Source organism: Dromaius novaehollandiae, chromosome 2 (assembly GCF_036370855.1).
Source record: "Dromaius novaehollandiae isolate bDroNov1 chromosome 2, bDroNov1.hap1, whole genome shotgun sequence".
In the NCBI taxonomy this organism is placed as follows: domain Eukaryota; kingdom Metazoa; phylum Chordata; class Aves; order Casuariiformes; family Dromaiidae; genus Dromaius; species Dromaius novaehollandiae.
In genome coordinates this window covers 81445165-81457333 of record NC_088099.1, presented here as the reverse complement: position 1 = coordinate 81457333, position 12169 = coordinate 81445165, and the positions used below count along the sequence as shown (strand labels likewise).

At 38.7% G+C, this 12169-nt stretch overlaps 1 protein-coding gene across 5 annotated transcripts in view; it reads left to right on the top strand.

Moving 5' to 3' along the window:
• The window catches only part of CTNND2 (catenin delta 2), a 664005-nt gene that overhangs the window by 486696 nt on the left and 165140 nt on the right, over nt 1-12169 (top strand). The window lies entirely within an intron of this gene.

Sequence of the window (12169 nt, the reverse complement as noted above, 5' to 3'; positions counted from 1 at the left end):
CTAGAATTTTTTCACACTGAAGAAATTCACAAGTGAGTAAATATTTGATCTGTTGGCACTGGCAGGACTGCACTGAAGAACTGCACTTGGTGCAAATGTCTGCCCCAAACATCTTAGAGATAAAAAAATATATGTATATATGAATGTTAAAATGAAGAATTTTTGTTCCAAAAAGATCTATGCTACAGGTGTTGCTGAAGGTTTTAACTACACGCTGTCCCCATACTCTTTTCTCTCATCCTTTCTCCACAAAGTAATCTTTCGGTAAAAACAATTGAATAATCTCTGAGAAAGGCAGTTAAATGATTGGAACAATTATTCATTGTACAATCTGTGCTTCCCCTTGTTAGCCATAGATCGAGAGCCCTTAGGTAGCTATCACATTTCAGGGAGAAGGTTCTTTGATTTTGGCTGCCAAGCATGTAGGGAGAAATCCTTTAGAAGCATTATTGTTGTTGCTCTGATCCATCCCTTTAGCATGTCAGCCTTCATAAGCTTCATGATCTGAACTTGATCACTCTTTTCTTCCAGTTTTATCTTTGGAGTAGCTATAAAGTTGCATTAGTCTAATGAGACTTCGATGAAATCTGTGTAAAATTTCTCCCCATGTACTTGATAGGATTGAGACCTTTATATTCCTTTTCAGCGGAGTACAGTTAACTAAAATAAAAATAGAAAATAACAGCTCAGACTATGTGCATTTATAACATCACTGACACCTTTTATGGTTTTACTGTTAGGTTTTGCTCTTTGAAAACATTTTAATCTCCATGGCTGAGGTGTGAAAAACTATCCTTTGAAAAACTACTCTGTCCTTCCCCATCATGAACAAGAAGTGGAAATACTAACTCTATAGCAGACAAGTATGAGAATGAAATTTTGTCAAACGTGTTTTGGACTAGGGAGAAGAGAGAATTTTTTCCCCCGATCTTGATTATTTTCTTTATGTTAGGTGTTATTTCTATAACACTTGTTGATTAGAGGCTTACTTCCGAATTTGGTGATGGTATTCTAAATGTCTCTTTATTGCTTCATAAATATAAAAGCCCTGATCATTCTTTTATGGAGGAATTCTCTCAGTTCCATGAGATTTGCAGATACCCTTCTCTAACTTAAAGGACTTTCAAACAAGCAGGGTAACTGTTTATGTGAAGATGCCCCAGGGTGGCTACAAAGGTGTCAGAAGCCATTTACTTTTTCACAAAAAACTTCTGGAGTGAATTAAGCGTAGAATTTTCATTTTTCCCTCCCAGCTGTGAGCGTATTAGTGCTGTGATATGCATGATAAACAGTGACGGTTGATAAAGATGGTGGTGTTAGTTCTTGAAGATGCTGCTGCTTCTCATCTGCTCAGAACAGTTCAGCGCTAGTCTCATTTTATTTAAGAGTGTGATTGTAATTGCTGCTTTCACCCAAAAGTTTTCCTTAAGTGGCACTTCTGAGTCTCCTTAAGTATTGCTGACTGCAAGACGATGGCTGCTACATCCTTTGTTTGTGGCACTTCAGATTCTCTACTTTTATCCCCTGTGCTTGGTGCTTAGGTGGTGCAACAGACCTTAGGATGGAGCTAATGACATTTAATTATTTGTGCTAACATCTGATAAGTTGATTTTTCTTCTTCTATTGAGCAGTGGCCAATCCTAACTGAAGACCTCATGTATGTGGAAGGTGGCAAAGAGAGGCAGAAGGCCAGAGATTATAAAAATTATCAGGCAGCCCGTTTCAGATATGTATAATAATATTGAAATTCTGAAGCTAAAAATACTTTAGGGATTTATAATATAAATTAATAAGTTTATTGATAACAGAGAAGAATACAATTAAAAGGCAAAAGGAAAGGAAGAAAGGTGTTTTGATATGATATTTGAAGGCAAATGGAAAGTTTGAGGTGGAAGAGCACAAGAAGGCTCCTTCACATGGCATTTGCTCCTTAGGAGAGGACTCTTCCACCAACAATGGTGAGATTGTGTGCAGAGGTAGTTCTGAATGCCAAAAAGGAGCAGGCAGGTGCGTATAGGAAAAAAAACGCATTTTAAAATAGTCAGCAGAGAACATTTCTTTGAAAGAGAACATTCTATTACACACAGGATTCATTCTTCTAAAGCAATTTCTTTTCCTATAAAGACACCCTACTCCTTTCTATGAGATCAACATATAGAAGGATTGAATTGTGCAGTTTCACGTGCCAACACCGTTTTGCTGTCATGGAAAATGTCAGCCTGCCATCAGCTGCAAAGGTGTAACAGGTCACTGAGGGTTGTGACACCAATGACTTCCTTCTGTAAGCTGGGAAATTAATTTTAGCTGTCAAAGCCACAGCACTTGAACTTCTCATCTCAGAAGAATTCTGCAGAGATGTCAAATAAAAAGAAAGTAACTACCTAACTGTCTTGGCTGTTGCCTTTCTGTGCATCCTTAATAAGCCCTGCTGGATGGGACAGCTTCCTCTTTATCTTGGAAAGCATTCCTGTATACTCACTTAACACAATCTTAGAAGAAAAGTATCATTCCAGATTTTATTGCGTGGCAACTCAATACTAAAAATAGAGTGATTGCATGCTGAAAGTGGTTTTTTTTTCCTTCCTAACTTGCTCAGAGCGATAATTCACATTCATTTTGTCATTGATGACATCTATTATTAACGATGTTTCTGCATCTTTGTTAATGAATTCTTGAGGATGTGTTCAGAACACTTTCACCATCCTATCTATGTTCTTTGGTATGTCAGGCAGCAGGCATAGATTATACTAGGCTTTTGCTTAGGTTCATTGCTATTATATTAATGTGGCTGTTGATTATTATTTCTGAGGACATGTTGATTATGCATCTTTCTTTCTTATCCTCTATTCTGTTAAGTGTGTGATAGCCTCTTTGGTTGAGAGGAATATTGAATATGAAGAATATATGAAAAAAATATCTCACTATGTCATATAAGCTATTGTCAGCATCTTCCAGGACGTATACTTTTTTCACTTCTAAAATTCACATAATGACAGTGCTTATTGTGCTGTAGTAACTTTGATGTCATCTAGAGTACTGCTAGAGCTCTGTGAGCAAGAGTACATACATGTCTTTCTCTAGCAGGACTTTGGCCCAAAGAATACATATACTTAGTACGAAGTGATGGACAGATGTTCTATGACGTTCCTTTTAGACCTGCTTGCTGACACTGATTTCAATTCTCTATTTCTTAATATTTGAAGAGCTCCAAGCCCCAGAAAGATGGGCTTGGAGGTACTCCTGTCATCCTTGAGGGATATCTTGATTTTTGCTTCTACAGCGTTCTACAAGGTTCCCTTCTGCTTGCTTAAGGAGCCCCAAAGAAAACAGCATACCTTTTTTTTTTTTTTTTTTTTTTTTAACATGGTTGAAGAAGAATCACGGTTTTGCCTTCCCCTTCCCATAGCTTTCTTTTCCTCTCTCTCTTCTTCCTCTAAAATCTGTCAGTTAAAGGCTGGAATTTGGGTTGTCCAGTGTTGAAGCTACGGAGTTTCCATTCAATACATTATGTACACTCCTTTAATCTTTGCATACAAGATGATACAGACTTGGTGTTTGATTTAAATGAAAGAAGTATCTCATAGGTGATACTGAGAACGAATGTAAAAATTGCAGATACACTCTAAAATATTTGTTGGGAGTACATTTAGTACAGACAATAACATTTTTAGAGGACGTGTCATTTTCATATGTTGTTTTAACATTTCATTTTAAGTTACTGTGTTTTTGGAAATGACTTGTCTTCTGCAAACTGTCTTAGTTTATGTTACTGAAATAAATTTTTCAACAAAACATTCCACTCCTTGCACCTTTTCATGCAAGGATATAATTTTACATTTAAAGCAAATTAGCAAGTTATAACAATATATACAACAAATGTTATGTTTGTTGTTTCTAAATTATACTACATACATGAGTCACTTGAAAAGGCTTTCTCTTTTGCTCTTTCACTGTGAAGAGCCAGTATTCCTTTTATACTAGTGAGACAGTAGTGTACATTTTTATTTGTGTACAAACCATGACCCAGACCTATCCTAAATGTAAGCCTGGATATAGGCAGGACTGGGGAAACAGTAAAATCCATGATATGGTCCTCTGTTAGGGCCCCAGGTCAGCCTCGCCTCCACCCTCTCTGTGTGCTTAAATAAGAGGTTGCACAGGGCTGACAAGTTTGGGTAGACATGTAACTCCCCTGCACAACCGTCAGCAGGATCACTCAGTCTTCATATCTTCTTCAGAGGTCTCAGCTGTTTTTAAAAATAAGTTCATTTTTAGTTCTTATTCCTTTACATTCAGGGCTTTTATCGTTTCCATGATGGATTTTATGTTTTACTATTTTTATCGTTCCTGTGAGGAACGTCACTTTATTTGGTGTTCCCTTCTCGGGGATTGCTTATCTTTTTAGCTTTATTTTTGCAATGAAGCTTTAAAATTGGCGGTGTCTAAAGGCTGTGTTTCAGCCAAAAGGGGCTACACCGGTGCAGTATTTGTGGTGTATTGCCTACACTTTACATGAGATATAATTGCAAAGTGTAAAATAAATGACATGTAACTATTAAATGAGATTGGCTCAATTGGCATAATAATAATAATAGTGATAATAACACTGAAAATAAACTGTGACAAGAACAGTCAGTTTGATCAATTTGACCATCTGTTATTTTAGCTTTTTCTAGTAAACCTGTGTCTCAATTCTACCCTATGATGCTGCAGCAAAAAAATGACACATTGGTGTTTCACTGTAGCCAGAGAAAGGACAGAGAGAGAAATGTGTGAAAATGTTTTATATGTCATAAGTGATGGTCAGATGGAGTAAAAAACGTATACCTAAGTATACCGGAAATAAAATGAGCTTATAGTAAAAGCACTTGACGGAGATTCAGACCCAAGTTCTGTTTGTAGCACTGTATGACCATGGGCTCTTCTGTAAATTGGGGGTGATCATTTTCTTCTACTTTGATTATTTTATCTCTGTTACGTATTTTATATTAAATAATTGATTTTGGTCTCAAGAGGGGTAAGTTTGCAACACCCTGTTAAGATAAATGCCTGCTCAATTTCAGGTTGAATACTTTTGGGAGGATTGTCCCACCTGTCTTTCATTCTGGGTACTCCCATGAAACATTCAGGTGGTCGGGTGGTGCCCAAACGCCATGTCGTGCTCATGAGAGCAGAGGTGTGCCCTTGCTAAGCAGAGGGCATGTAAGAGGCTGCTCCTGCGCCTCTGTTTTAGGGGTTGGTACTACTTTCATCGGCGGCTGCTTCTGAAGTTGGGAAGTTGCCCAAAGGAGGGAGGCTGTGGTTTGTGCTCCACCTGGCTGAACACTTAATCCTGCATCCTCAGTGGTGACAACCTCTCACGTGGGGCCCCAAGGCACTGCTTTTCCTCGTCTGAACCTGGAGTCCTGGAAGGGGAGGGTGCGAGGCAGCATCACAGGGCTCTGCCTGGCTCTGCTCTGCCCAGCACAGGGGCTCCTGTGGCACAGTCACAGATGGACTAATGTAGGGTGGGATAGAGGGGCTAAAGGCATATTTTGCCCCTTCCTATATACTCATAAAACACAGTTGGAACAGATGAAGACCAAATCCTCTATTTTCTGTCAGATTTATAGAATAAAGTCCTTTCTCTCCTGTGGTTAAGGTCTCATCACCCTGATATTCTGTTTCTCTCCCTCATTTTCTTCCCTCCGTATGAGAAGATTTTTTGAAAGCGACCTTTGTTTTCTGCTATTGTTGGTTGTTACTTTTTGTTTAATCAGCTCCATTTGATCCGGTCTACAGAACTATACAATGTTTCTTAATTTCTCTCCTTCCTTCCATTTTATTTCTTCCAGCAGTCGAGGGTGTGAGTTTGGTTTCTGTCATATAAATGGTATGTTTTCCCAGGGTATAATGATTATTTCTGTACTTCAGGTCCTCCTTTATTCACAGGTGTATGAGAGTGTATTGCAGCATTTTGGTAATGACAGCGCTAATTTGAAATGTCTAACCTGCCTGCTTTGCCTATTCCTTCATGCTGTCTTTACTAGACCCTCTCTTCTCTTGTCGTTTAAATCATGCGAAGCAAAGAAGCACTAGCTCATGCACTATAATATAACCCGCTTATTGAACATTTTCCCTCTTTAATGCTAAGTAAAACAGGTGTGGCAGAAACGGTTGTATTTCATTACTTGGAAAAAAGTTAATACCATATTCTCTTTTATTTGCTATTCTTACAATATTTTAATTAATTATTTTTCTTTCCCAATCTAAAGTCCCACACTGAGTTCACCTGAGTTACTAAGTAATATTTATCAGAACATATCACTGTTCTTTTTTTACTAATAAATTTGCTTTACTTTGCCATTAAGTGCCAGAAACATGGTTAATTGTAAGATGTTAGATCTTTTCATTTAATGCTTTAAAAAAAAAAAAAGAAAGAAAGAAAGAAAAAAAAAAAGCCCAGCTTCTATCAGGGAATTAAATCTGAAACTACTCACCTGGAGGTGATCTGCTTTGAAGTGTTTCTGAACGCATTTCTCTGTTGAGTTTCATGAGCTGATTTATGTGCTATCTTTATGTGACATTTATTTCTTGTGACGATAGATAGCATCTTGGTTTTGTTTGCAACCTTTACATTTATTAACACTGAGTGTTAATGAATGGTATTGAGTGCAGTGCTGTATGTCCAAAATCTGTAATTTCTACATCACAGGAGTGGCATTTTAGACTCAGCAGTCCCGCTGTGGTCAGTTAACCATGGTTGCTCTTGGATTTCATCATCAGGATACTGTGACGGGATTGTAATGACTTACTCTGCATCTTCCATATTTCACTTGATATAGGATTGGGAAAAATACTACAGTGTTGAATAAGTGAGTTAATGGCAAGTGCCACTAGGGTAACATTTGGTTAAAACATTTGGTTTGTCTCCTCTGCTCTGCTGAGAACCTTCATTAATGCTTTGGGTTTGTTGCATTCAGATTTCAAAGTTATTCCTTTTGCAAAGATTTGCCTTAACTGGGAATGAAGCATCAGTTCTGTGAAGGGACATGGTTTTAGAGGTCAATAAACAAGAGTATATGTTTTCATGAAGAAGTGTAATTGAAAATATAGTTGTAGAGTTTTTTCTGAGTTAATGCCAAATAAGCAGAAATTTTGCATGATTCCTTCCTATTGTTTTGTGTAATTACATCATTCTGTGTCATCTTGCTAAGAGACTGAGTCAAGCAATTTTTCAAAGTTCCTGAAAAAATTATTATTTTACAAAATGGTTGACTTAATATTGACAGTATGTACCAACGTCATTACTAGCCACACCGCTTTCATGTTTCTTTCCTCTCCATTATTCCCTATCCAGGGGATAGCCAGCCCGACAAACTCTTGCCCACTCTGCCTAAAGTTCCTCTTTCAGATACCTTTTTCCTTGATGCCAGTAAGTAGTTAGCAAAATTATTTTGTGCCAGAGTGAGCCAAAAGCAGGTATTTGAATTATTAACAAGTGTCCACGCTTCGTATGGATAATTGCAGCTTTGTTGATTATTCTGCACTGCTGTCTGTGCACTACACCTGTTAATTGTTAACCAAGTTTTAAAAAATCCTTGAAATATTGAACCTGACCTATCTCTCACTGCCTTCAGGGGCCTGGCACTACTCTTGTATGCAGAAGGGAGTGAAGTCTTAAACAAAATCTGTCTGGACCTCCTGTTTATTTGGGATGTTCAACATTTGCTCCCACCACCTTTGCCTTGCAGTATATGAAACTTTTGGCTAGAGGTTTCTAACTTTTTCAGCACTGAGCCACAAGAATTTGCCTCTGTAGCCATATGTAAGAGGATTTTAGGCAGTAAATTCAATTAGTCGGAAAATTCAGATGCAAACATCTGGTGATAATGCTTTTAACACAGTAAGAAGGAGAGAAAAAAATCAATATTATGTGCACAAGATGAATGTTTTCATGCTACTTTCTGTGACATGCACCAGATGCAGGAAGAGCATTGTGCCGTTTCTTGAAGGTCCCTCCACTGATCTGGGAAAAAATATTCTTGTTGCATTACCAAATTTTCAAAAGCTGAATCGTCTGTATCTGAAAATACTAGGTACTAGGGAAAGAAAGGTAATATACATTGAAAGACAGTGTCATTTGACATAAATAATATGAAATTCCCACATTTTGAAAAGGCAATAAATATATTGGCAAATATTTGAAGCATTACAATGCTTGAGTATATGTCATAGTTTCATTTATTTCTTTCTTTTCACAATTCTTCTGCCAATTGCTTCTCTGATTTATTAGTCTGATGCATGAATGCTTGGGATTACTTTCCTGTCATAGAGTGTATTTTATTACTGTTTTCATCATCCAACAAGCCAGGGCAAGCTTTTGCAGGCTATGTATAGAAATGAAATAACACAGATCAATATCAGTATCTGTAATTTGATGCTTTCTCAGATATCTGGAGGAAAAAGGATGGCAGCAAAATGATTTAAATAAAGTGAATCGTAGCCCTGACCAAAAAAAAAAAAGAAAAAAAAAAAAGCTCCACCAAATGAAAGATCCTGGGTAAAAACTGTGAGATGATCAACAGAATGTGTTTAAAAATACAAAGACTTGACTGTTACTTAGCTACTGAGAGTGGTTACAGCAGAAAGCATGGTTTTGTAGCCGTAAGACTCTTAATATAAGACTCTTAAAATGAAAATGCCTACATAACTATCCAGCAACTACAGAAAGCTATTTGAATTCAGTTGAAGCAGAGTCCTCTACCTGATCTCAGAGTAAACAAGGTAGAGCAATGCTGCTGAAGTCAATCCTGGTGTTCTAGATTTACTCAGGTTTAACTCAGAGAAGGGTATGACTCATACTATATCATGAATAAAATAAAAACTCAGAGAATTACAAAGGAAATATAAAAATTATCTGTTTTCTGAAGTCTGGACTACTGTAGATTTTGTATTGGTCATGGGCCAGCTTCTCCTCTTTTCCTCCTCCCTCCTGCTGGAGAAGTTCTGCTAAACTGACAAACATGTGGCATTTCTGAAATTAGTATCTTGTAGGAACCTTAAGGAAATGCATTAGATCTGAGAGATACATTTTGTAAAGGTATTCGGATACCCATCCGTTTAAAATTAAGGACAGGGGTATCCCTTTATGGGGTTCATTTAGCCTGTATAAAAGGTTCATGCATAACAACAAATGAACAGTAGGTCAGAATCAGCCCCTTATATGTGAGCTGTTGCTGAAGCACAGGTAGAAAACACTGCCCACCCGTGTCAGTAGCACGGCCGGCTCCCAGTATGTGTGCGCCTCACTAGATGTGTTGCAGGTACACGGTTAACCAAGCAAATCCCTGAGAAAGGGAGATGCTCCATACACAAAAGTAATACCATTTTTTCTTTTCAAAACTGCTACCTTATGTCCAGGAGCAACTAAAAAATTGCCATAACGTGCAGACTTTATAGAAGAGCAAGCAGAGTTAGTCTCCTGGCAGTGAGATAGTACTATTGTCTGTTACTTTATTTGTTCCCCATTTCTGTATATTTTCTCTGTATTCTGCTGATTGAAGAGAGATTTAAAGTTATTCTGGATAGCTTTTGGAAAGTGTTGTGATGTTAAGCTTATTGGCAGTCAGAAAGGCAAATGGGGCATTAAGTATCAGGACAGGAGTGGAGAATGAAACAAAGAACATTACTGGAGACCTTCTTGTAAGTCCGTATTATGCATGTCCTGAACACTGCATGAAGCTCTTGTCCTCTCCAGTCACCCCATTTCAGAGAGTCTAATCGATCTAGAAGAAAGTAAAGATGGGGCTGACAAGAATGATCAGAGATGCAGACTAGCTTTCATATGAGGAGAAACTAAATTAACTGACTCTTCATTTTGAGAAAAGAGTTAAAGGAGGATATGTCAGGTATATAAAATTATGAGTGACATGAATAAAGTAAAAAGGGAGTAATTATTCCATAGCTTTTAATCCAAGAACTGAGAAGTAACAAATGGCGTCATCAGGCACCAACTGCAAAACAAAAGAGCTTTATTCATATAATAACTAAACTGTGAAACTTGAAGCTGTGAACTGTGGTTCAATGAGTTTTGAAAAATGATTAGATTCTTTTCACAGAAAAAAATGAAAAAATGTCCATCAAGTGCTGTTGCCTCCAATGGACTTTGTGTGACACCTGACTGAAAAAGTCTGCAGACTGCACATTGCCAGAAGGCAGAAGGAAGGAGAAAGGGGGAAGAAGGGCATTTGGAAGGGTTCTCTCCAGTCGGAGAAACCTGGACAGGCGGGAGTGTTGGGTGGAGAGGAACCTCATGGAGTTCAACAAAGGCAAGTGCAGGGTCCTGCACCTAGGGAGGAATAACCCCATGCACCAGGACAGGTTGGGGGTTGACCTGCTGGAAAGCAGCTCTGCAGAGAAGGACCTGGGAGTCCTGGTGGACAGCAGGTTAACCATGAGCCAGCAATGTGCCCTTGTGGCCAAGAAGGCCAGTTATCTCCTGGGCTGCATTAGGAAGAGTGTGGCCAGCAGGTCAAGGGAGGTGATCCTCCCCCTCTACTCAGCCCTGGTGAGGCCACATCTGGAGTGCTGTGTCCAGTTCTGGGTTGCTCAGTACAAGACAGACATGGAGCTACTGGAGGGAGTGCAGCAGAGGGCTACGAAGATGATTAGGGGACTGGAGCATCTCCACTGTGAGGAAAGGCTGAGAGAGCTGGGACTGTTTAGCCTGGAGAAGAGAAGACTCAAAAGGGGATCTTATCAATGTATACAAATACCTGAAGGGAGGGTGTAGAGAGGATGGGGCCAGACTCTTTTCAGTGGTGCCCAGCAACAGGACAAGAGGCAGTGGGCACACACTGAAACACAGTAAGTTCCATCTGAAGATGAGGAAAAACTTTTTTCCTGTGCGGGTGGCAGAGCACTGGAACAGGTTTCCCAGAGAGGTTGTGGAGTCTTCTTCTCTGGTGATATTCAAAACCTGCCTGGATGCGATCCTGTGCAACGTGCTTGAGCAGGGGGGGTTGGACTAGATGATCTCCAGAGGGTCCCTTCCAACCTCAGCCATTGTGTGATTCTGTGATTCCCTTGTTCTCCTGCTCTTTCCAAAGCCTTTTCTGCTGGGCCCTCTGAAGAGAAACTGTGGCAGTAGATGGATCATTGATTTGATCTGCTGTGGCTGTTAGTATGTTTTAGGTTGCTGTACGCTTTCCCAGCTTTCTTTCTGGCTTTGTTAGCACTCTTCCGAGGCTTAGGAATTAGAAGAGGCTTTTTTGAGGATACACCTAGGAGCTGCCTGAGCAACATTTAAGCTTCACAAAAGGATATCCAGTTAGCTTCCATAGGTGGGTCTCATGTTTGCAATTTAGATGCTTGTTCCCTCAAGAAGAAACATTAGTACCCTACTCTTGTTTTTTTCTTTCTAGTTGTGGTATGGACACTGTGGAATAAGAAGAGTCCATAGTTACCAGGCAGTGGGAGAAATGGCTTTTGACAAAGCTACTACAAAACACATAGTTTGTTTGATTTTTCTTTTTTAATCCCCAAATCAAAAATTCCTTTGTTTGAATTTGTTTGTTTATATAAAGAGTAGGGACTGAACATTTTGTCTTTTTACTGTTGTGCCAGTATGCATACAGCCTGCAGAACAGTGTATATTGCATATGTGTATTTAAAGCAGGATATTAAAGGACAGTCTTGAATGTTTCAACGTAGTATTAAAAGTTTTCCACCACTAAAGGCTCATATGGAAGCTGAGGTCTGCCACAGGCTATTTTATTGGTAGCCATAATTAATGCTGGTTTTTTATGTGCTTCTAAATTATATGCTTCATTTTCTGTGAATAATGAATAGTCTGAGAAATGTGTGTTCAGAAACTTGGTTATGATGCTAGTGGGGCAGAACATAATTTCAGGGCTGCTAAAGAAGTCTTTCTCATTATTGAGATCCAAAAAGTGAAGAAAGATATAAAAAAGGTTACTAGTGAGTATGTTTGCATTTTTTTCAGATTGCTTTGTTTTTACACACACACACACACACACACACACACACACACACACACACACACACACACACACACGTATATATAGCCTGAAAATAAAGAGATGATGTTTAAAATTCATGTAGTTTTAATTATACAAGGCATGAAAATGTCATTTTGCTCTATTACTAGTAACATGATATTTTCTCT